Source organism: Sceloporus undulatus, chromosome 3, assembly GCF_019175285.1.
Source record: "Sceloporus undulatus isolate JIND9_A2432 ecotype Alabama chromosome 3, SceUnd_v1.1, whole genome shotgun sequence".
Classification (NCBI taxonomy): domain Eukaryota; kingdom Metazoa; phylum Chordata; class Lepidosauria; order Squamata; family Phrynosomatidae; genus Sceloporus; species Sceloporus undulatus.
In genome coordinates this window covers 166566335-166589281 of record NC_056524.1, presented here as the reverse complement: position 1 = coordinate 166589281, position 22947 = coordinate 166566335, and the positions used below count along the sequence as shown (strand labels likewise).

Below are 22947 nucleotides of genomic sequence, written 5' to 3'. Positions count from 1 at the left end.
TCATGCACAGTGATATCAATGACAGGGCTGGCTCCATATAACACCAACCAAGTATTATCATCAGGGACCACTCCCTGTGACATCACAAGTCCCTAAAATCTAACCTGCATTGCAAAAATAATGCCGTTCGACACTGCTTTAACTGCCATGGCTCAATGCTATGGAATTCTGGGATTTGTAGAGCTCTGGTGCCACAACAAACTAAAAATCCCATGAGCCCATAGGCTGAATCTATATAGGTAAAGCAGTGTCAAGCTGTGTTATTTCTTCAGTGAAGATTAGACCTAAGTCTTAGGTCTTGGCCCTGAAATCTCAGAGGCTGGATAGGCCTCACCTGGCAACCCTAGCATTAGCTAGCATAGGCAATGGTGAGTTCAACAATTTCTGGAATGCCACATGATTGGTACCCCTGATTGAAATGAAAACAAATCTTAAAAAATTACCATGATATATACGTTAGTCTATTAAAGTCTACCTAGACAAATAACTTGATAAGCAGGCAAGTTTAGCCTTCACATATGTAATATGAAGATACCTAAACTAGATTATCTACCATAGGCTGGGCTAGACCTGTGATAAGAAAACGTAATGTGTTCAAGCTCTATGAATGTTTGAAAGTCAACCCATCACTGCTCTTCATTTTTTTTTAAAAAAAAATTGTTTTAGTATTATTAAAAGACCACATTTCAGAAGCATATAGGAGCTGAATAATGTGAACCCTGAAGGTTAGCACCAAATGAAATATTTATGCAAATCTAATACACTTGTGTTGCTGCTGTTCTATAACAGGCACAACAAGATCATTTGCAAGATTAAACATTTCAATAAGAAATATGGAAACTTATGGCACATTTATTAAAATCCCCCTTTGAAGCCTGTGCAGGACAAGTTGTGGAAGAGCATATTAATACAGGGCATTGCAAGGAAAGAGGACATTTCAGCAGTATGGAGTGTCAGCGTGTGCGGTTCGCAGAAATGCCTTGGTGAAAGAATAAGACTGCATCCACATTGGGACACTGGCTACTACAGGAAGTGTGTTTTTGGTGGTGGCACCTTAGCTATGGAATGCTGCTCCCCATGAGCTTGCCTGGTCCTGTTTCAGGACCAGGTAAAAAAATCACTTTTTCTCCAGATCTGTTGAATATATTTCTGCTTTTGTTTTCATATCCGCAATGCGGTTTTATGCTGGATTTTAATTTCATTTATTGTTGTAAAAATTTATTATACCCATATGTTTTATTTGTCTTTACCCTCACTGTAAGCCAACCAAAGGACCTTGTTAAAATGTCATATGTAAAACTTAGAAATGCATAAATAAAAACCACTGCCAGAAAGAACAATCTGCTCACAATAATTACACTGTAACTGCAGACACAACTAGAAGGAAACACTGGCCCCAAGCATGAGTGAGAGGGATAGGGGCTACAGAGTTCTACATACCTCCCCCTTTCACAGGGGAAAATTGGGACATATGTGACCAAGAAAGTGTAGTCAAGATGAGAAAAGTTATTAGTGAGGAAGAACTGACAACCTAGAAGACACTGCAGTAGTTTGCCTTTGTCCAAACCTTGGGGGCTTAGCTCTTTAAAAGTCTGGCTTTTAATCTGCTTTCCAAATTCAAACACGTTATTGCTGAATTAGTGTAACCAACCTTAAAACACATATTTGGCAAGTAAGTCTAACATTGTCTCCTCCATGCTTTACACACTGAATTTAGATAGTGTGGATGGAGGAGAGCTTTTTTTCCACTTAGGTGTTGTTGTTTTTAAATGCATCGAAATTCACAAATTTCTTCATATTTAGGCGGGACTGTCTTGGGAACAGTTGTTAGTACATTTGATTTATTGCTATGTTTGGTCTAAACCTCTCTTGCTCAGTCTCTGTCTCTCAGCCTGTCCATACCATTTCTCTTGTATGTGTCCCTTACACAGCCTCTTACATCACAAGCAGTAGACATAGTTTATAATGTGAGGTAGGTTCCACCATGGAGAAAGCTGCATGAACTAGTAGGATTGATCGTAATGTTCACTGTGTTCGTTTTTAAAAAAACACAAATAAATTGAAAAATGAACTTTACAGGTGACTAGTACAACATATGCAGGACGTATCATACAGAAGACAGGATTAGACCCAGAGGAAATAAGTGTGAAAATTGGGAGGGAATTAATATCAACAATTTAAGATATGCAGATAACACCATATTACATGTGAAACAATAGTGAAGACTTGGAACATTACTGATAAAAGTGAAGGAAGAAACTGTAAAATTAGTGTTATAGATTAATATTAAGAAGTGAAAATTAAGAACCTCATATGATTTACATAAATTTAAAGTAGATAATGAAGATAATGAAATGAAGATTTTATCCACCTTGCTTAAGACATTTTTTAAAATGGAGAATGCAGTCAAAATATCAGGAGAAGGGACTTGGAAGGGCAGCAATGAAGGAAATAGCTGTGATCCTCAAATCTGAAGATAGATCTTTAAATACCAAAGTCAGAATTATCCATGTCATAGTACTTCCAATTCTTTTACATACAGTTGTGAAAGCTGGACAGTCAAGAAAGTTAATAAGACAAGGATAAATTCATTTGAAATATGATTCTGGAAGAGAGTTCTGAGGACACTGTGTTGACTTTTACAACATACACTGCCAAAAAGACAAATGAATAAGTCTGACAACAACTCAAACCTGAACGCTCACTAAAAGCACAAATGACCAATTGAACATATTGGACATGACTCCTTAGAAAATATAATGCTTGGTAGTGTAGCTACACATATAGTCACCTTTCTTATCGTTTCTATCCAGATTTATCATGCCATAGCAACCATGAACACTACTGCTTCCTTACATCCTTATCATGTAACCAGATTGACTGTGGTATATGAACATAGTTGCTTCTTTATCATGGCACCCAAAAATGTAGGTTCTGCAGGAAAGAACATAAAGAAAAGATATGGAATAATTAAGGTACCCCAAGGTAAGGTGCTTTCTCTATACATTTTGTAAGGCTTCTGCACCTTTGATATACAACATGGACCAACAGAAGCAGCAACAAAAACTACATATTTTTGAATATAGTTGGCCCTCCATATCCACCGATTCTTTATCAATTGATTCAATCTTCTACAACTTGAAAATATTCATAAAAAGTCTAAATTCCAAAAAGCAAACCTCAATTTTAATTAGGGATGCCATTTTACTATGCTAATTTATTTAATGGGGCTTGAACATCCATAGATTTTGGTATCCACAGGGGTCCTGGAAATAAACCCCAGTGAATACCAGGGGTTCACTGTACAAAGGCCAAAAGTCTCTATCAGCTGTGTAGTTTTGTAACCACTTTAGTTATGTAGCAACATAGTTTCTCCCAATCTAACCCCTCCAATTCCCACTTACTGGTCAGCAGACGCTGCAATCAATGGAAATATGTTCACCTGTCAACTGGGAGCCGATTGACTGACAGTCCCATTGTCTCCTGTGAATGGTTTCCACTGTGACAGCCAGAAGCTGAATCTCTGTTGCAATCCCTCCTCATACTGGAACATCAATGAGCTGCTTCACTATCAACACAGGAACAAACTCCCCTTGATCATAGCTGCTGCTGCCCGTTTAGTTGGGACTGGCAGACTTTCCCAGTCCCTATGTGCCCTCTAAACTGGGGGGGGGGGGAATGTTGAATACATACTAGTCAAAAACTCTAGGTTACGCATTTATAACTACCTTTGTGAATTCCAGACCATAACATTTAGCACATCTTACAAGGCATGAGAGTATTGGGCTTGAACATTCATCCAGGTATAGTGTTATAAATCAAATTATTGTAGGGCTTTAGTATATGATTTTGAACATCTTGGCATTGTGAGCATACACCACTATGGAATTTAATTTTATTCACCAAAGCCTGCCTTTTACATGTATTTGGAAGCTAAGAAACATCACTGAACTAAGAAAGGAAATGTTCAGTGGGAGATTTTGTCCTTTGCTTCATCCATTTGGAGGCCCTAAAATATGCACAACTGAACTCTAGCTATTGTCCCAATTACAGCAAACTTATGGAATAAAATGAGATTTACATAACTGTTGTCTTGCCAAGTTCCCATTAATTCATTGTATCTACTCTAGCTGGGGCATGCAAATGGATTTAGGTCATAGTTCTTTTCATTCCATATAAGCTGCCCTTAATTTGAGGCAACAGCTAAAAATAAGTGATGTGAAATTGTGCAGCAGACTATTCAGAGAATATTTGGCAAATGTTTTGTATATAGACACCACTTTACATTCTTTCAGGGAAGTTCTGCTGTTACTGATCATCTCATTGCAAAACTCCTGCCCAGCCTCTGAGGAACAAGACTGAAAACTACAACACTTCACTATACAAATGCATGCTAATGGGCAAGACTTTGTCAGAAAATTAGGCCAGCCCTTCATAAGTACTTCCTAAAGGTAAATGTCCTGAATCTGAAGTTCCCCAGCTTGCTGATGTTCTTCGTTCATTATAAAAAGAATGTTTTATACCTAAGTCTTCATTTTCTGAAGGACCACATGCTTGTTCACATCTTCTCCTTACACAGTAGCTTAGAGACAAGTTGCATTCATCTAGCAAGGGGAAAGAAAACAATATGACTCTAAAGAACTCAGCTTGTTTAATTCAGGTCAGAAGCACATGAGACTCTGAAGTATGTGTGAATGATTTCTGTGACATGAAAAATAATGAAAAACTGACAGGATGGAATGAAAAACCCTCATTGTTACAAGTTAGGCTGACAAGTCCTCGGGTCATATTGTCTGACACAGCTGGGCTTTGCAAAAACAAAACTAGCTGCTTGCCAGTCATCTGAAGACCTCTTTTTCAGCCATCCCAACCAAGATCTCCCTCAGAAAAAAACATTCACAAAGCCTTTAAATTCCTTCTTAAAATTTTCTCATTCCCTACACTTCAAGTTTTTTATAGACAAAAGATCAAAGCAGCTCATGTAGAAGATGTTTATGCTTCTCCGCCACCTGAAACATAGATTGCTTATGCAACATAGAAGCGGTTGCTGTAGCTTGCTTCCAATACTTTTTCAGTAACATCATTTAAAAAGAGACCACATGAATTGGAGAAATGCTATGGTTCCTTCTCATAATTTCACTTTTTAAGGCTGAAAATGCTCCCATCTTGTTTTACTTGTTTGATAGTTTCATTTATGTAGTGATATATTGTTTGTTTGATAGTTATATCAGTTAACCAATATATTGCAAGTTTTAGAGACTTGCATGTTTATTGATGTTTCAGTCTTCCTCTTCAGTATTCTAAGGTTATCTTTCAAAAGAAGACTGAACAGCAAGATACTAAATAGTTGAAACAATCTTTGGCATGAAGTGGAATATATCTCATGGCTCCAATAAAGTATGAATTATCCCTCACTTCCCTTGTTATTACTTTTTATTAATTTACTTCTAAATTTATTTATTAATTAAAATGTTTCTATGCCATTCTTTATCATGGGAATTGATAATATCTCTCAGAAATATTTTCACATGGCTTCTGATATGCTCACATCCCAAAGTGAGTTACAACAATACAACAGCACAATAAAACTATGAGATAAAAAAGCAATAATGCAAAAGAGTTGAAAAGAGCCCTTGACTGGGATACAGCCAAATGGAAAAGCTATATTTTCAACCAACAGCCCACGCATGGCATTGTTAAGGCCTGAGATGCCACATAGGCAGTGATGCATTCAAGTCTTTTAGTGGAAGTCTCAAATCCAGTCTCAAGTCTTTACCTTCAAGTATCGAGTTGAGTCTTAATGGATACACAAAAAGGCACCCCAGTCAGTAACCTAGCTAATACATTCTGCACTAGCTACAACTTCCAGACTGGATCTTAAGAAGTGGGATGAAGACCAGATGGCCCTCCAAATGTTAGTGAACTACAACCAGCATTCCCCAGCATTGTCTATGCTGGCCAGGGCTTATAAAAGGTGCAGTTAAACATCTGGAAGGCTGCACACTTCTGCCCCCTGGTTTGGAATTCAGTGGTATTGGAATGTAGGCTTCAGTATTAAAGAGACATTCAGAACATATTTATTATCGTTTAAATACTACACAAAAATAGGAAAGGAGGTTATGCTTTTCTCTTATATATTCTTCGTATTCACAAATCAGATGAGCAATTTAATCACAAAGTGAACACAAAAAGTATGTAACATTTGCGCCATACCTGCGAAGATGGCATTAACAAGAATTTATGACAGAAAAAACCCAAGGCTGTAATGCATAGAGTTTGTTGCATGTTTTTAAAATAATTTTTATTAAGTTAAAATACATAAACATACACAAGCAGATCTCCATATAGAAATATATAACAATACACATACAAATAAACACATACCCTATCTATTCCTCTAATCTTATTTAAGCTTGTCTAAATAATTCCTTCCCGGTTGAGATTACCTTATATTCAGTTTTATAGAGTTAGTTATATGTTTTAAAATATTTATTTGGGGTAGGAAAAGAGGGGAGAGGAGGTTCCAGAGAACAAATACAGAGAAACCACCATATGGAAGAAAAAAGGCCACAGTTTTATTAAACACAGCTGACAGGTGGGGTTAGCCCAAGGCATAGGTCAGGATCTGGTATCAAGCAATCCAACTGTTGATCAATGAATCCCATTGCCCAGTCATGGCCGGGCTCAGGATGACAAAAGGGGATAACCGGATATTTGCATGTTTGCATCTCCACCCCTTGTCACCGGGGGATGTTGATAAGGAGTTCGCCCCTGCAATAGCGACTCGTCCTCCATCCCAGTACCTCTCGGTCCCCATGGGACTCCTGATAATCCATGCTCCACAGCACAGATAGCCATGCCCACCAGATCCCAGATCCATGCTACCACCCCACAAGTTGTGACAGCAAATCCCAGAACCCCCCTGCAGGAGTAACACAGGGAGGGAGGGTGGGGGAGCTCCAAGCCAGAATGACATGCTCCCTACAGCCACGTGGTCTTAAATAGGCCAGAAGTCCTGCCCCTTCCAGCCAACCCAACCAATGGAAAAGCCAGAAGTCCCATCCCTTCAGTTTAATAATAATAATAATAATAATAATAATAATAATAATAATAATAATAATAATAATGTTTATTAGATCAAAGCGGTGTACAACAATACACTCTTGGAACTGAAGTCTCACTCCGAAGCTGGAGGTTCTGTCCTCTGCCAGCCCCAGCCATCCAACAAAAGTCCTTCCCAGGCCTCAGTGGCTTCCGGGAAGGCACTGGGACCAGGAGCCACAGCAGCTTCCTGGAAGCCCTCCCCCCTTCAACTGCAAAAGATAAGCTTGTGTTTTTGAAAAGCCACTGGATCAGCATGATTGGGATCTGGCCTGCATCTGGACTGCACTTGCCCGGCCGCAGCTGAGTGTGATAACACCTGCTTTTAAAACTAAAGGCAACTTTATCCCATCAGAGATAAGATGCTTAAAAGTGAATGCGATCATCTACAGAGAGAGAATGCACTGCACATTTTACTGTAGTTATTTGTCATATTTCTTGCCTATAAAGACATCTTAAATTGTTTTGGAAATAAGTTATTGCATCCTTTTCCTTTATTTATGTAGGAGATATATCATTCAAAATGTCTGTAAAAAGGTTTCTGGAGGATTTATTTCGTACAGATAGCTATTGACCTTTAATCAATAGGCCTTTTTCACATAACACAGTAGAACCCACCTACCCACCCCCTCATGCGTAAGGGAGAAAGTATGAATGTTTGTGCCCTATTGAAAATAATGGGGCACAAGCCTGTGTCATGTCGAGCCCACATTCCATTTTTTCCCCACATGGCTTCCGCATAGGCTGGAAGCTGTAGATGGCACACCCGTGTACAGTGCATCCGCACTGTAATTATATCTGTTCATACTTACTTTTAACTGCTGACATCATGAGCTTTGATGCCAAAAGACATCTTTATTTATCTGCAAGCTTATTTTAGGCTCCAAAAATGAAAATAGTATTCAGCTATCAAACAAGCAAATAAATCAAGAGAAATGGTGAAAATGGAAGCCAACAATTATGCAAGTCCAATCCAATCCAATTCTTGCATAGTCAACAATTCATGCTTCTGTTGTTACCTCTTTATGCAGTGTAAAATGAACAGAGTACATGTATTCTCTTTTCTCTCTATCCCAGATCTATCGAACAAAGTCATAGTCAGTTTATTTACATACTGCATTTTTCACAAATACACTGTACTCAAAGAAGTCCACAGAACAGAAATTGATATAATTTGCTTCCTCCAGAAATAAACAAATTAATAAATAAATTTGAAGTCTCACTCACAATGCACAGCATTCCCAGAAAACCTCTGCAGTTGAAAGTGAGGCAGGAGAGTGAGGAGGGCTGAGGTGAGAAAGCAAGGCTATTTGAGTTTTGACAAAACTCTACACAAAGAAAGCCTGCAGATATGATTGTTCTTGCACTGAATCATGCTGGATCAGAGTGATATACATAGCATCTAACAAGTCACTGGCATTTCATCCTTTGTATTTCTATATAACGCTGTGGGGTTGCCCGTCCTTCCAGAGTATCCGCACTGTCAATACTTGACACACCAGCCATGTTCAGACTAGAATATGAGCTTAATCACAAAACCAGAATAGACACAGATATTCAGCAATGCAATGTTTATCTCACATCAATTTTATCCTCAGAATTGTGGTTAAAGTTAGTGGTGAAATGAATAATAAAAAGAATTTCCATAATTCAGCATAGTGATTGTGCTTTCGGGCAACTCTGTCCTTTTAAACTAAAAATATAACTTTCAAGATCAGTATACAAATATCTCATACATAGCATATTGATATATGCTCATTCAGATTCTAGTTAACACAGTAATTCAGAGGTCCTTGAAACTGGTTAAAAGATGTCCCATGAGCCTGAGGAGGTAAGGGAGTGGACTAAAGTATTGCAAATAATTGTCTAAGTATATGCAAACCTAAATACTTTTTTTAAAAAAAAGACACAATGTCACTGATTCTGTAAAAGAACCAGTTTTGTGTACTGGTTTGATGCTAGACTAGCACTCCAGAAGACCAGGGTTCAAATCTCCTCTCAAGCATGAAAACCTACTGGGTGACTTCTCACGTTACACTCTCTCAAAGGAAAGCAATGGCAAACCACTCAACAAATCTGGACAAGAAAACCTTATGTCAGATTCATCTCAGGATCATCATAAGTCATGAATGACTTGAAGGCACACAACACACACACACACCCATAATCTATTCTGCAACTGGACAACATTTTAAAACAGATGTATCAAGAAACAGCTTGGCTATTCAGCTCTATTTTTCATTGAAACAAAAGTAAAATTACCTTCTTTTTGTGTTATATATTTTCACATATTATTGCCAGAATCCTGTATCAGCTACTGTGCCCAAACGGCGCTGGATAGAAGGGGTGTCATCATGGCACACCAGCGCACCTGTGATGCCCTTTCTGGGGTGCAAGAAGAAGCCGGCTAATGGTGGCTTCTTTTTGCATCCTGGGATGGCCGGATCGTTGCCACAATGTGTCGTTGCCACAGCAACGATCTGGGACAAAAAGGGGCAGCTGCAGGCCACCCGTCTGTCGAGCCCTAAGACCACAATGTTAAAGTACCTTAACAACATCACTCCCAGGTCTTGGGACAAAGCATAATCTGTCATTTCCTCCTTCCCCTCTAAAAACATTCCTTTATAATAGCTGTCCAACATGTTCTAATTGTGGAATATGTCCAAAAATGTAATACACAACTGTGTTAGAATTGTTGCAATACCAAAAATTATTTTTTACTTTGGAATAAATCCTATTGAGTATGTCATTGAGGACAAATACCAGTGAAACAATAATTTATCAAAAAGTTTCTTGAAATTTATACATAAAAATTTTTCTCCCATTTTAGTTGATTTTTTAAATTAAGTCCCAGTCTTCAATTAGATTATAGATTCTTCCAACTGACAGTTTCAAATTCAGTGCTAGCTCTGAATAAATTATATTTCCTCAACAACCCAATAAGCACATCCCCTATTTGTATTTATTATTCTATTTTATTATTATTCAGTTTCATTTATTTAACTTATATCTCACCTTTCTAACAATACAGTGCCCAATAAAGTTCACAGCATACACTGGAAGATTGGATGTCTGAGAGGTGTTATTCCTTGACCAGACTTGCATATGAATTAAATTCTTTTACCTCAATTCATTTTGTATCCTTCCATACCCGTGCTTAACATACCTTTCTCTTTTTTTCTAACTTTGTGAAAAGGTTTATCAATTTTCAGTTTAGTTTTTAGATTGAATAATTTTCTAAATCATAAATCATGTTGGGTCAACCAATCCAAACCCAATGTCCTTTAAAAGGAGAAACACAGAGAAAATATAGAAAGCAGAAAGCCAATGAAATGTGAAGATAAGAGGAACAATGATTAGGTAGGAGGAAGGAATGGCCAAGACAAGTCACCCAAAGATAGCCAAAAGGTCCAAGTCTCCACAAACCTTTGTGGGAAGGCCCAATTCCCACCAATCGATTATAGATTAAACACAAACTGCAGGAGAAAATGTTGGAAAAAGCACAAAGCAAGGCCATAAGAAAGAACTTCACAAAACAGATCCAACACATTGTATGTCACAAGGTTAAGCAGCCTGCAAAGCTTACAAAACCCACAAAGGAAATCAGTAAGATTACCGTGTCCCCACCCCATAACAGCCAAGAAAAAGCTTGGCAGAGTTCAGTCTTTTCCACTGCAAAAGAGGCCCTGAGAATGATTTAAAAGTTTTATACATCCACTAGTAATAGTAGTATTTACATACCCCACCAGTCCCTCTTATGGGATTTGAAGTCTCATGAGATTTGAAGATCTTCTGCAGGCCAACTGAGAATAAGGCAACTTCATGTATTCAGACTTCTTCTTTCCCCATTCTGTCCAGCCAATGCGTGAAAACTTCTGGAGGTCTAAGGTGAGTTGCAGCCACAAGGGTTTGGCAGCAATTAAATTCACAAAGACAAGCATTCCAACTTACTTCTTTCAGAATGAGTTGGTGTGATTCAGAACCTCATTGTCACAGCAACCATGTACACACAGAACCCTGTGTAACAACTGTATATTTTTTTTTAAAAAATCCTCAAAGCCCAGCAGCACAAGGAGGCCAAAAGAACAAAGGTTGCCAGCTGTTTTACTTACTGTTCCCCTGTGTATTTAATAACAATAGCTTGACTCTCAAAACTCAAACAGGTGAAGATTCTCATTCATTTTATCTCAAGCCAAGTCATGTTATGCATCTGGAGTGTTTTCAGTGGACATTGTGCCACAATTACATCCGGAGGATGGGAGGAAAAGGAGGTCCACATGGAAGATGCCTACTTGTGCACATTGGGAAGTATGTATGGGATCCACAGTGGTCCTCTGCTCATTTTCTAATAGGTCCTGGGGCCCCACTGAAGATCCACAGATTTATATGTTTTTTTATTTATTTACAGAAACCCAATGCAGAATATTGACCAATGTGCATCACATTGCACATTACAGCTGCACTATGGAGTGTGAACCATGCACATTTAGCAATGATCCAGGTACCAGTGGTAACCAGTATAGAGGCTAAATAATAAGCCTGCTGGTGGTTATTTACACTACAGTATGCCAATGTAGGATCTCAGCTATACTGTCCTCATGTCAGGAACATTCTTTCCTCTTGTTCTGTGGTTGGGGCACAACCAAAGTATGGCATGGTCCCTGCATGAAATTGTGTACGTCTCCCACAAGGAAATAGGTTGGTGAATAAAAATTAAAATGGTATAAAATTAGCTTGGATACATGCAATGCTTGTCTGCTAGACAAACAGAGGCTTCATTCACACTACATAATAAACCGATTATTGAGTCAAATCAATGATACGATTTAGCACTGAATAGATGTTCACACTAATCAAACCATAATCGAATCTGCCCATTTCAATTTACTCCACTTTGCATTCACATTCATCAATAATTTTTAATCTGAAGAAATACTTCAGGAAGCATTCCCTACCTCAAGCATTTCTTTACAGTAACAGAAAGTGTTTTACTCAATCAAGCAGCAGGACATGCAATTCTTAAGTTACGCATGCTCATGTTTTACATAAACTCTTAAATATGGAAGTCATTACAAAAATAAATATACAGTAACTCATTGTGCAAAATGTAGCAAGAGGCTTTAAAAAATTTTGCAAAGCCATTCCTGAAGCTTGTAACCTTAGAGTCTGTTACAATTGTGGTTCAGGATGTCTGGCACTGCCTTCTTCATCATCTTCGTAGACCTCCCCATGATTACGGTGAGGCCACTCTTTGGGTTCAAATTCAACCAGATCTACTTGATCCATGTCATCTGAAATCATTACTTCTTCCCGAGGAGGAAGGAGAGCTTCCAACAGAGGTAGCTTATCCAGGGAGAGCCACTGATGTTTTGGGAATGTAACAAGGAACTGGATGATCAGGGAACCTTTTTCCAATGAAGATTTGTAAATTGGCATGCCTTCATTTAAGATACACTTGATGTCTCCATGTTTTATCACCTCACCAGGTTTAGATGTTACTACAAGGACTCTGTTATCCAATGTATCGATTCTGTTTTTGAAGCCACACAATGCCTCTGTCAGTTGAATTTTCATTTTCATGAGTAAGTCATGGCCCCTCCTCTAAAATACTGGGTGATCCTTCTGATCCTGCACAATGATTACATCTCCAGGCTCCAAGTCAGGCTCTTGGTCCCCTTCTCCATGGAACACTAATTTCTGACCATCTTTCATGCCTTGTCAATGTGCATTTCAATGATCTTCTTCTCTCTAACCTCCTTGTTGCCATTGCAGACAGTGCACCGGTCTTTGGGATTTATCATCTCTCCTTGAGCTTTAGATTCTGGACAGACAGTCTGGATCTGCTGCACTATGCCAGGCCCAATCTGCTGAACGATCACATGCACTCCTCTTCCTTTGCATATGGGGCACTTTTCCACAGACCCTTTCTTCCCACCATAACCTTTGCATTTGTCACAAATTACATTCCTCTGAAGCGCCAGTTTTCTCGTAGCTCCATTGTACAAGTCTTCAAGGGTTACACTTAGCTGATGGACAACATTCTTCCCTCTTCTTTCTCTAGTCATTTGGTCTCCACCACCAAAGAACATGTCAAAGATACCCATGGGTAAAGTGAAGTTGCCACCACTTAATATAATAATATAATAATAAAGATTTATTTATAGCCCACCCAATCACGAAGAATCAGGGCGGGTTACAACAATAAAATACATCAATTACAATAGAGTTAAAAATCAAACCCTGGACCTACCGGAAAGGCCTGCCAGAAGAGATCTGTCTTGAGTGCTTTCTTAAAAGCTGTCTTTAAGGGCTTGCTCCCCTCCCTGATCATAGAGGTCCCTTTTCTTTGGGTCTGAGAGAACTTTGTAAACCTGTGATATGTGCTTAAACTGTTCGCTTTTGCTGGGATTCTTGTCCGGATGGTACTTCAGTGCCAACTTGCAGTAGGCACGTTTAATCTCGTCTGAAGTGGCATTGGGCTTCACCTCCAAGGTGTCATAGTAGTCCGTCTCCTTCACCATGGAGGCTTGAAGAGAAAGAGGAGGCGCCCCCTGCTGGCCACCTTCACTACTGCTGCCTTCTACAGGGTTTCCCGCCCCTCTGCTTCTGCGCGCCTCTACCTGCAATCAAAATGGAGCTGTGTCACAGGGGTGACTGTGCCAAAGGGAACTGAATCCAATCAACAGCGCGTTCACACTTGCACTGAATCAATTCATTTAAAAAGATGTGGGGAATGTCATGGATTTGGAAGAACCGGTTTAAATGTGTTTAGCACTGCCCCCTTGACAAACCAAGCCAGAAATTTGGTGCAAGTGCAAACAAGGCCCCTTTAAACCAGTTTACATCTGTTTGAAAACTGGTTTATTATGTAGTGTGAATGAGGCCAGGGTTATTCATGAAGCTGAGGGGCAGTCTTGTGGTTGAAATTCTTAATTTTATTCTTGAAGGAAGCAACAATTTTAGCCATTTTCTTCTACTGTGTGAAAGTCTTCAAAAAGACTATTTGTAGTTTGAAACACTCTATTATTTTCTTAAAAGAAAATTCTGTTTATTGAACAAATATACCACATGTATTTTTTTTCAATATAAATCTTAAACTATGATGTTCCTCCTCAGTCCAGGATACTCCTCATCAAGGTTTCCTAACCAGAGAAAGACATTTTCCCCCATCATTTTTTGAATATTTTTCATTATTCTTTTTATCTGCAGGCAGCCCCTTAAATTAGTGCCATTTCTGCTTAAAGCATTGGAAATTATCACACAGTAGGGACAGTGTCCTTCTCCCCTCCCTCTTTTGTCCTTAAACTTAGCTAATCACATGATTGGGGAATCACACCTCGCCATGCTTCTTTCGTCCTTCTCCCATGGGTAAAGTGTCATGGAGCCATCCCCACATGCTTCTCCCCATTAATACCAAATGATGGCTCCATGACACTTTACCGACAAGAGAAGCACACGGGGACGTCTCCATGACACTTTACTAATGGAAGAAGGATGAGAGAAGCATGGGGGGGGGGTTTGATCCCCAATCACGCAATTAGCTGAGTTTAAGGATGGGAGAAGAACACTGTCCCTCCCGTGTGATACTCTCCATTGCCTATCAATCAAGAAGAAGCATCCTCACCTGAAATTAAGACTACCTCATCCTGGTAGCACTGGAGAAAAAGAGAGGGTGGCTGTTGGCTGGCTCTGAATTTCCATGGAAAATAGAGAAGCCTGAGGGAAACTTCAGCTAAGCACCTCATGGGAGGTTAGACATAATCTGCTGACAGTTCTTCTTGTCTATGAGCCTTCTCAGCTTGAACAAAAAGAAAGGGAAGACATCAGGGAAATCATGGAAAGTTGGGCCTTTCTTGCCTCTACGCACAAACACACTGAGGTTATACCTGAAGAGTTGGGTTTACTGGGTTGAAAATTACTAGTCACTTGTGGAGATATGGAGAACGCATTCTTCTTATTTTCATTCCATCTCCCTGCCATGAAGAACTGAGCCCAAAGGGAGAAAGTGGACATTCCTGGGCAGCTTCCATCTGTTTCTCAGCCGCAGAAGAGGAGGGAAATCAATGCTAAGTTGCATTCCTTTCGGTATTCATGTGTGTATGTTTCATTCATTGACTAAGCCTCCTTTTTTTGGGTGACAGTATATTATGAACTCCTCTTTATGTGTGCAAGTCCAGGGCAATATGATAGTTAGCCCAACATTTTCTGACAGCTGCAAGCCCTACTGTGCTGATCCTAAGATCAGAAAAATAATAAGAAAATTGGCATCTGAGGACCCAACAATTCTTTTTGGATCACACTGAATACAAATTATCTCACCAGTTTCAAAAGGAAGTTACAAGATCATATTGGGACTCCTAAGTCATGCTGAATCTCTCTCATTTTGACTATTATTATTTTAATTTATATTGTTTATAGACAGTTATACTGAAGAGCATCGACTGAAATGCTACTTTTGAATATGGTTCTTTAATTAAAGGCTTAGTATGATGTGTTCTTTTTTAATATAGAGAGGGAAATTGTTTTTAGGGATGACCCATCTTACAGTATTTAGCAGTGGAATTTACCAATTATATGCAAATTATTCTCAGTTTTGACAGAGGTTTGCCCTATCAGGGATAGGAGGAGAGTGTAAAATGTGATTTAAATATATGTATACCACTGCTTATGCTGCTGCTGTTTTTGCTTTGCAACTTGCATGGGATCACTTGTTTCTTTGATACTTAAGCAGCTAAGACAAGCAGAGTCAACACTTTCATCTGAGAAGAAAGGCAGCATGTTCAATAGACAACCAAAATAGCAGCCGCAGCATCTTAGTAGAAAAGCTAGGAAGGAGGAAATGAGTAAACAAATCTAGTGAAATAATCAATCACATTAACAAAAGCAACATACAGCAAAGACAGTAAAGTCCCAATCTCTAATCCTCCTTCTACAAAGCTATGTCCCCTCATTGTTCCAGGCACACTGCACATTTTATTCAAAAAGTTTAGGTTTCTCAGAAGTGCTGATAAAGAAAAAATGGGAAATTTAGAGTGAAAAGTCACATCCCTTTATCTCTTTTCCAACAATAATGCGACTGAGAACAAAGCTAGCTTGGTACCGTGCTTTCAGGTTTCAAACTTTCCCCCCCTTTTCTTTACCAGCTCTTTGCTAAGCTTTTTGTACAATACATTTGAAAGGCTTACCCACAATATCCACAGTGCAGCGGAGACATTTTACTGCAATGTCTGTCATCAAGTATTAACACAGCACCATGAGGGGGAAATATACTGTATCTCCCAGATCACAGCATGCATCCCCTCCTCCAAGGTCTTGCTAGGGAATATGACAACACCCCCTGACCCTCCCTCACCCCGGTTATTGTAAAAATGTACTGTCTCATGGAGTGGGCATTGAAGGGTAGGATCAAAAGCAGACCTAGCAATTCCTCCTGTAACCCTAGATTAGATCTTTTACCACTGTGCCACGCAATCTTAAAAGCCAGCCTGCTGTGTTCAGCTTCAGTGTAGGATGTTGTCCTCTCCCGGTGTTGATATAAAATACAACTGAGAGTCAGCTTGGCATCTGTACATCACCTTGTTCTCTGCCTCAGGCAGCAAAATGTTGAACTGACCCTTAGCTGCAGATCTATTCCTCCATTTTTTCCTGTTTGGTCAAGCTAGCAAATGCCTGATATTCTACAACAATGGTTTACTCAACACTCAGATCTCGTGGAGTACATTTTCAAAGCCTTTACTACCAAAACATTGCTGGCAGGTGTGTGATGCTAGCAGGTAGCAACAAACAAGAGTGCTGTCACTTAGAACTTGTTAGAGAGACTACTGTTGGCAAATAATAGTGACAGACTATTTGAAACCACATTCTATTTCCTTTCTTCAAGGTTCCGACAAGGCCAATAATTCTAGTATCTGCATGAATAGACATAAACTCAAATGGCCCTGAGCCCACAGTTATCTTTTTACTTTCAATATATTATCATCCCTTATTCATTGAAAATAAAAAGAGAGAATCTTTGAAGAGAAAAATCCATCAACAGTATTACGGTTGAATAAGTGATGGGGGGGGGGTCTCTAGAAATTATAGGCTTGCCTTCTCCTATTGTGTAGCAAAATATGGAAGTGGTCCTCAGCTATCCTGACACAAGATAGGGAGACAGTTGTCATTTCTGAGGCTCAGTGTAAAGGAGGATCAGTATGAATTCAGTAATCCTTGTTTACATTAAAATAGAGATGGGCAACATCATTCAGGTGTTGTTGAGCTGTAACTCTCATCAACCCTAGCTAGCACAGTCAATGGTGAGGGATAATGGGAGTTGCAATCCATCAACATCTGTAAGACTATACATTCTTCATCCTTGATTTGAATAAAGCTTACCACTAACTTATAAGGCAAACCATTAATATCAGCCAAATATAGTGAAACCAATATTTAATATATATCATGGATCAGAATTGCTTACCAAAGGATATCCAGCAAGTATTTGGGGAAGTTATGAGAGACATCTCGGTTCACAACTCAACTTTTCTTAACTATTACATTGTACTAGCCCAATAGACTGAAAATTATATCTTGCTGTATTGTCAGTTCTGAAGCGATATTGTCTTTTTAAATAAACTGTCTATTTTTTATCTTCTTGTATTACTTTAAAGTTCTGCTTTATCTCAATCAGTGTTCCACTATCTTAATCCCATGAAATAAATGTATCTGCCATAAAACTGGTCAGATTCTAGCCACATAATATTTCCCGTGCGAGAGCCTACAGATAATCATCGTGAAGTCAAAATGGGATTAAGATGGTGGTACACTGACTGAGATAAAGCAGATCTTTAAGTTATTTCAGCTACACATCCTTTGAGCTGTCTTCAGAAGCCTATAAAACACTTCTCTAGGTCTCAGTCAGCCCATGGACAAATGTTATACCAGCCTAGCAATGAGGTTGGCTTGTTTGTCAGCTCACAATTGTGCACCTTCCATTGTTATAGCTATTTATGTGCCCACAAATGAACATGTACACATGCTACTTCAAATTACTATACACTCTCTCCACAATACCTACCCCTAGATGAACATAAAAGCAGTGTTTCAGGTAACTATTGAAAAATCTTTAGAACTAGCTACATATGGAAGGTTATGAGAAGTGTCCTTTCTGAGACTGAAGGAAGCTGGGTTGTGAACCAAGGTCATATTCTCCTATGTGAGCTTGCCCAGGTATTGAGATGTTCAGAGGAGAATCTGAACATCTTTCTCACCATATTCACAGGGACATGGAAATGGAAGAGAAAAACTTCTTGGTGCCTGCTCCCAAGTCTGGAAGTCCCTTCATAGAGAAGCTAGATTTGCTTCCCTCAATGATGTCCTCCTAGCAGTGGGTGAAATCTACTTTGTTTCAACAGGATTTTGGGAACAGACTATTATGAGAAACAAGTTTTTCATAATGTGGTGTATTGTCCTTATTTTTCGCTTTTTAAAAAAATATATAGAAATATTAAAAAAGAACAATAGATTATATTCTTCTTGGCTTTACTTCGTGAACGAAGATTCAGGAAGGACTCATCAGTGCTTTCTAAAAGCGCGTTGATGATGTTGGATGTATCCTTCGAGCCTGTGCAATGGATTTTTCTGGTGGAGCGCAGTGTGCACAGAACTGGCCTCACTCTTTAAACCAGAGGTTCAACTGCTGAGGCCTTGACAAGCATGGACGATGGCAGCAAGGTGCCCGGGTTTGGGATTGGAGTTTTCCTTCTCCTAGGATGGTTGGCAATAGATTATGAGTATACATTAAAAAAAAACTTTCCCCTTCATCCTCCCTTCCCTATTCCACTTATCCCTTACTGTATTTTTCTAACCTTGATAATTTACTCAGTTCCTCTTATTTCTTCCTCTTTTTCAATTTTTTTCTTTTTTTTCTTTTCCCTTATCTCACTATCCTTTATGCTATTATATTCTTTTTAAAACTGTGTATTCCTCTTAAACATTCTCTTTACATATCTCTCACTCCATTAAACCATATAACCAGTAATATATATTGCCTATCTTTTTCCCATTTTGTTGAAAGCATCCATTATCTTATTGGTTAGTAAAGGCCCTTATTTCCTTACAATCTTAGTACTTAAATAACAGATCTCCATTTAAGCATCCTCCTTCCATCTTTTGTTACAGTATTTGATAAAAGGTTCTTATCCTAAATCTTCTTCTTTAATTTCTTCTTCTCTCATTAATTTTTAATTTTTAATAGACATTTATAATTATAATTTATAGACATACATTTATTTTATTTTTGTTCTTAGTATTACTATTAACCAACTTATGTAGTATCATCAATGTACATGGCACTGTACAAAATAATTATATTTTAACTTTTGCACATTTTTACTGATGGGAGTTTTTATCTTTATCTGTTTTAACTTTTGTAGGCTGCCTTGGAGGAAAGGTTGGGGGAAAGGAAGAATACAAGTAGTTCTAGTCATGGTAAATATGCTGTAACGTATACTCAAATGAAACCAGAACTCCTTGTTGGGGGCCTTCAGTTTCATGAAATAGCCAGCAAAGCCTGGGTAATCTACAAAGGTGCATTTTGTAAGGATGCCTTGGAGAAAGACTATGTGATCGACAAAGGCACATTCTGTAAGAAGATGGCTTGTACCTTGGCGAAGGATGTAGTTTAGTGGCAGAGTACATGCCTTCTATGTACAAAGTTTACACTTCGGTTCCTGACTACAGGAAAGGACAGAGAGGTCCCATCTGAACATTAGACTATAGATAACACAGAGGCAGTTGGACCAATGGTCTCACTTAATGGGAGACAGAATTCCATGTTTTCAACCTTTGTCTGACCCCTCAGAGGTCTAAAAGTTCCCCATATATTTAAACTGAGAAAAGCAAAACAAAACTAAAACCCAAGATAGTTACCAAATCCCTGACTAGTCACCATACTAATTACTAATGATGTAGACACAGCTTCATAGGCCACCAGGCATGCTGGCCTGTACCATAGTTCCTCACACTCGAGTTCATGCTTCTTGTTGTTGTGAAAACAATTTTGATAACTTTGTGTTGAATGAGATAAAATTCAGCATGTTTCTGAGGTGCCTACATTTTAAAACCTGCATTTACTTTTGATTCAGAGTTTTTGACAAAGCTAGGGTTACTTTATCCATGGGATTTTACATTTTAAAAGCTCTGAAATAAAAATGCATGAAAAGTACATAAAGATGTGGCAGGAATTCATATCCTTTAGAGTGTGCAGGTGGTAACTCATGGAGAGGAGGCTTTTCTTAAAAAGAGAAATCTAGTTACACGATGAACTCTGTCTGAACCTTCTGTAGATAAACTGCTGAACTTTACACATTTTTCTATCTCTTGAAACAGCATCCACCAGGGAGCAGTAGCTAATTTGCTGTCCCTGCATTCAAAACAGCTAAGAAAATTAGGGTGGATTGGTGAGCATATTCCCTCTTCAGTCTGTCTCATGCAGGTCAGAAGAAAAAGTAGAAACTTTTCATAAAGCAGCACTCTTCTTTAAGTTTTTTAAACCCAACTACTTTTTAACATGAATCAGTACAGCAAAATACATAAATGTTGGATTGGACTGCAGAGACAAGGGAAATCATCACATGGGAAGAAAGCATCCTTCTCCATGCTTAAATCGCATTAATCGCGTGATCAGGGGGAAGATAATCACACCCCCACGCACTTATCCCATTCTTCTCCTATCTGTAAACAGTAATGGACCCGTCATTGGGTATTAACAGGAACTCCTGTTAATACCCAATGACAGGTCCATTACTGTTTACAGATGGGAGAAGAACAGGATAAGAGCATGAGAGTGTAATAATATTCCCCCTGATCACACAATTAACACAATTTAAGCACAGGAGAAATTCTTCGTCCTATGTGAGAATCTGCATGGGTTCAGATCTGTTGGTTATTTAAGCTACTAGGACAATCACATCTCTCAACTTAATATGAAGACAAAATAAAATCAAGAATCTGTGCCACCTCAACTCCTAAGACTCTCTGACCTTTCCAAATATTACAGGTTGAGTCTCCCTTATCTGAAATGCTACAATGCTATATTTTTCTTCTCAAAGAGCTCCTGTGCAGGAGATTCAAATATTGGACAAGTATGGCTTTCTCAAGAAAGACGATTCCACAAAGCCTGAGGTTTTGTTTTAGACATCTAAACTTATCCCCAGTTGTGCCTGTGCAAATCAATAGATTTATTTATATTATATTTTTAATGATGAAACCATGCTTAAAGTATTCAAACTAACATCAGTTCTCAAAGTAACTAAAGAATAATGGCCCTGTACAGACTGGCAAAAAGCATCAGCCTATGGGTATAAATCCACGTGCTCAATGCCATGACACCATCCCCATGGTGCCATTTTGGTGCACGCTCATTTACACGCATGCGCCATGATGATGCCATAGTGGCCCAGCACCCAAACGGTATAGCACGGAAGAGCTGTCATCATGCACACTACCACGCCAATGATGCCCCTGTGAAGATGCTGAAAAAAAGCTGCTTTTCATAAGTTCTTTTTGTGTCCTCTGGAGGCCGCAGTGTGCGGTTGCTGTGGCCCCAATCCAGGGTGAAAAGGGGTGGCTGCATGCCACCTGTCTGTATAGCCCCAATGTTACATAACACAAAACAACAATTCCACATTTATCACCAAATACAACTCAAGATTTAAATAATGTTACAAAAGGATAAACATCTCACAGTAATAAACATATAATATGAACATATAATTAGATTAAATATTCTAGGGGTCTAATTTTAAAAGATATAAACCAAGGCTTTAAAATCTAAATAGCTGCCTTTGTAGATAGTGTCAGTCAGGATTATTATTAAGGGCTTTGTGTGCTTTTAAAATGCTAAGCGTTATTAGTAACGATACCATATAATAATGATAATGTCAGTGATTGAATTAATGTCTCCAACAGAATTAAATCATGTTAAATTTTAAAAGGAACTGTTTTCTGCTTTCACAAAACTGACCTGAAGATCAATTATCTCTGAATATGTGCAGAAGGCTTCCCACCGTAGACAGAAATTTCTCACTTAAAAAAACAAAATGACTTTATCTTCTCCACATCTCCCTCTCACACACATGCCCAAATACATATCCCCACCCCATCCAAAGGAAAAGCACATACCAAAAAACAGAAAATCTCTCTCACACACTCATACACACACATTATAGATACACACAAATGCACATACGTATACTTGGTCAGGAAAAGAGAAGGCTCACCAGGCATCTGAGTTACACAACAGTAAGATGCATATGTTGTTTCAGGAGTATCAAAATCAGAAATGGAGTATTTTAGAGCCTGGTCCTCCATATCATTTCATCCTCCATAGTAATGTTTTTCCATGACTCAAAACCATGTGCAAGCATTTGGATGAGACATCAAGCCTCCCTGTTTCTGAGGAGGCCTATTACTTCTAAGGAGCTTGCTTACTCATGAACAGCCTGGAATCTGCCACTTAGCAGTCCAGTGATCCAATGGCCATAAATGCTTGGAGGTGCATAATGTTCTACCAACTTTCTGCTGGGCTCATACCAACCCCTTAGCCCCTTCCCAACAACTGACTACCACAGCCAGTTAACAGCCAGAGAGTGTTCAGGTGGCATTGTGGTTGTTGTGCACCTTCAACAGTTCCAACTTATGACAATTCTAAATTGACCATACCAGGGGTTTTCTTGGCAAATTTCTTCAGAGGGTGTTTGTCATTGCCATCCTCTGAGGTTGAGAGAGTGTGACTTGCCCAGGGCCACCCAATGAATTTCCATGTCCCAGCCAGGATCCAAACCCTAGTATACGGAGTCCAAGTCC

The 22947-nt window shown here is 38.9% G+C and overlaps 1 pseudogene; it reads right to left on the bottom strand.

Annotated features, from left to right (window-relative positions):
• Window positions 1-12270: 12270 nt before the first annotated feature.
• Window positions 12271-13622, bottom strand: LOC121925885 (annotated as a pseudogene).
• Between the last annotated feature and the right edge of the window lie 9325 nt (window positions 13623-22947).